Source organism: Physeter macrocephalus, chromosome 18, assembly GCF_002837175.3.
Source record: "Physeter macrocephalus isolate SW-GA chromosome 18, ASM283717v5, whole genome shotgun sequence".
In the NCBI taxonomy this organism is placed as follows: Eukaryota; Metazoa; Chordata; class Mammalia; order Artiodactyla; family Physeteridae; genus Physeter; species Physeter macrocephalus.
The window spans coordinates 75872978-75876609 of record NC_041231.1 but is presented as its reverse complement, the minus strand read 5'-3'; the positions used below and the strand labels follow the sequence as shown (position 1 = coordinate 75876609).

Sequence of the window (3632 nt, the reverse complement as noted above, 5' to 3'; positions counted from 1 at the left end):
CTGCGGAGCACAGGCTCCGGACGCGCAGGCTCAGCGGCCACGGCTCATGGGCCCAGCCGCTCTGCGGCACGCGGGACCCTCCCAGACCGGGCCACGAACCCATATCCCCTGCATCGGCAGGCAGACTCTCAACCACTGTGCCACCAGGGAAGCCCAGCAGTTTCTTTTTTAAAGGACGTGACCTGGAGTTGCTTAAATCACTCTGGCCACATCTTGCTGAAAGGAACTCTGGGACTTAGAGCCTCTTATTTGGGTGGTCATGTGCCCAGTTCAAACGCTGGGGGTTCTGTGACTAAAAGATGAAGGAGAAAATGGATGTGGGGACCCAGTTAGTAGCCTCTGCTACATGGAGCTCAATGGATGTGCCCAGGAATGTTCTTGGCTGTTACTTTGCAGAGAGTACCCCTGTAAGCAAGCCATTCGTTTATGATTTGGATTGTGATAGGGCTGATGCCAGAGCCACTTTAGCTGGATTAGTTACACGGGAAGTCAGTTCCACACCCCTTGCCTAAGTCTCAGCATCAAGACCTCTCCATTTCTCATGCGCCCAGAGCTTAGGGTTAGACAGTTGACCTCGTACTCACACTGTGCTTCATGGTTTCCTGAGCTCTTTCTCCTCATCTCATTTGAGCCTCCAAGCTGCTCATTTGACCTGCATTGTCTGCCTACCCCACACCTGCTGCAGAAATGTTCAGTCTAGCTAGCATTGAGATACACAGAGATGGTCTTAGGAAATGTATTAATGTACATACTGCAGTATTGTCCTCAAGGATACTGTCCCTCATTGAAGGCACCTAAAGAGAAATTGTTTTCAGATCTACGTGCTCAGATCTAAAGCCTCTGTAACAAGAATCATGCAGTGGTCATGTTTCCCTTTTAGCTTTGGCTGGCAGGAAGCTCAATTCAGCTTTCTAACTGTAGGACCTGTCATCTGTGTTTCTTGTTCTCACCTCCCCCGGCTTCTTGTTCGTTTCTTTGCTTTGTTTTTACTTTTTTAAATGGAGGTATGTTTTAGATATTATCTACACATAATAAAATGTAGAGATTTTTTAATGTTTTTGGCCTTCTGATTTATGTTTGCTTTTGTCTAGATTTATCTATTTGTATTTTTCTGTAGGCTGCCTCAAATCTTCTATGAGATGAGATAGCATTTTGAACATAATGTGTTTCCGAAAATATATAGAAATTGAGTGTGGTAAATATAACTCCAGACTTATGTATTATAAGGAGGGGTTCCTTAAAAACTAAAAAAGTAGTATAAACTCCCCTAACTATCTACGCCTTTTAGACATAATCTTGACTCATAAATTTCCATCATTCTTCACTTTTGTTCTTTTCCTTTATTTTGAGCACACATTTGACCAAGATTTAAGTCCAGTAAACACCAGATCAGGCTTTAAGAATTGCCACTTTTTGTCCATCTTTGTCCTTTGCATCAGTTAAAGAAAGCTTATTACTAAAAAAGGCGGGTAATGCAATACATTTTTTAATTTAACAAATTCAACTCCACTAGCAAAGTTGCCAAAACTGAACTGGTAACTAGTGGGAAGGGCCCAAATGTCATCCAACTTTTGTATGTAAGTCTGAATGGGGCTTTCAAGCGTAGTTTAGGATTGTCGGTGTATAGTTTTTGAAAGTTCAGGTTGAATGAAAGTTGAGGAGCATTTGTATAAAGGGAAAAGAGGCATGGTTATCCTCATTTTAAAAATGAAGAAAACTTAAACTCAGCTAGTAAATGGAGATGCTGTATTTTGGGTTCAAATCTGACATTCCTCCTTTTACACTAGACTGTCTTCCTGTCACTCCTTCCTTAGCTTCAGGATGCTTTACCCTTCTCCCCGTCTGTAGCTACCCCGAAAGAGCAGCAACCAGGACATTTCTGGGATTCTGCTAACATGTCACCTTGGTGGGTACCTTTGTCAGAGTCACCTAGAAATCTGCCAACCTTGACTGTCAGAACCATGCAGGGCAGCTTTAGAGTTTACCTGGTTCTCCTTCACTGTAAGATGGGGAGGCGGTGGCCCCCAGGGGGGTCATGCTGAGAGGTGAGGCTGGAGTCAGGACCAAACTTCAGACTCAGGTCTCATGGCTCCCAGCATGTGACAAAGGGTGGCACCTGGACCTCTGTGTGGTGCCAGGTGATTTTAGGTGGCATGTGGAATACATTTTTATTTTAGTACTTGTGCCTTATTCTAATGTACATTAGAGAAAAGTATAACTGGCACTTTATGTCTTAGGATGAGGGTAAATAAGTTTTTTAAGAAGAGTCCACTTAAAGGGAACTGTTAAGTTATAGTGAAGGTGATACCTGCAAAAGGCAAAATCTGGAGGAGGAAGGAGGATGCTAGAATTCGGGGAAACACTAAGTTTCGTCCACTTCGTGTATCCATTGATAGTTCCTGCTCTTTCCTCCTGTGCGGTTCTGATTCTCTGTACCTGTTTCCATGCTGCCTCCCGCTTGCTTTCCTCAGGTCTTGAGTAACAAGTCGTCACATGTCCCCCGCTGTGTATTGGTGTCACTGCTCCACTGAGGGAATACCTAGGGACTGGCCACTCCTCCCCACCACCAGTTCTGCCCCAACTCACTGTGTCCAGTGTTCATTCCTCAGGCTTCAGGATGAGTGAAAAGTTTTCTCTCCGAATCCTGGAGGGAGGGTGAGGGGAGCAGTTAGAAGCGTGTCCTCCAGCTGTCAAAAGTTGAGACTTAAAATATGGGAAGGGCTCTAGGCTGAACGTTTTGAGGACATTCACAGTGGATTTAGAGCCAGGCAGGACTGACGTGTGGCCTTTCCCTCGCCACAGCCTCCCTCTCCATATCTGCTGCTGTCTGGGAGCCTTGGGCTGCAGTCCCCGGTCACAGTTGCTGTGCGGAATGGCTGAGACCGGCTGGGTTACAAGTTTGGTCCTCTCCTGGGGGGTTGGTGTCTTTGGCCTTCAAACAGTCACTCGTGGGGGGGATTTTCCCCCAAGGTGAGAACTCTGCCATTGTGTAGAGCATTCCAAAATCAGTCTCTTGGGTTAGAAGGGACCCTTGAGGTCACACAGTTTGACCATCATTCAGTATTCACATCTTGACACCATCCCTCCCAGAGATCATGCAGCATTAACTTGGCCTCATCTAGGGAAATGTGTTCCCTGTGTATTTCATTTTTGTCATTACCTCTGAGACAAAAAGCAAAGCAAAGCATACCTGTCCTTTCCCTTGCAGGTTGTGGAGACTGTGTGGTACTTAATGAGGGAGTAAACCCTTAGTTGGGGCTAGAGTATGAGCAAGCCGTGACTCTTAAATGCACTGTGGGTTCTCAACCCCTGAGAGGAGCCTCAGGAGGCCTAAGATGCCTTGAAAGTGGCCACGGCTTTGTGTGTACGTGCAGTTTTCTGGGAATAGGATTTATAGGTTTCATTAGAGTATTTCAAAGATCCGTGGTCCAAAAAAAAGAATCTCCAAAGGGAGTACATCTTGAAGGGAAAGAGCAGGAAGACAAAGATAAAGCAGGTGTGACATACATCCGGCTGACTTAATGCAAGCGAGACCTTCCACTGACTTTTTTTTTTTTTTTTTTTTTTTTTTGCGGTACGCGGGCCTCTCCCTGTTGTGGCCTCTCCCGTTACGGGGCACGGGCTCCGGACGC

At 45.7% G+C, this 3632-nt stretch overlaps 1 protein-coding gene across 2 annotated transcripts in view; it reads left to right on the top strand.

The window, feature by feature from the left end:
* The window catches only part of MED20 (mediator complex subunit 20), a 69088-nt gene that overhangs the window by 11702 nt on the left and 53754 nt on the right, over positions 1-3632 (top strand). The window lies entirely within an intron of this gene.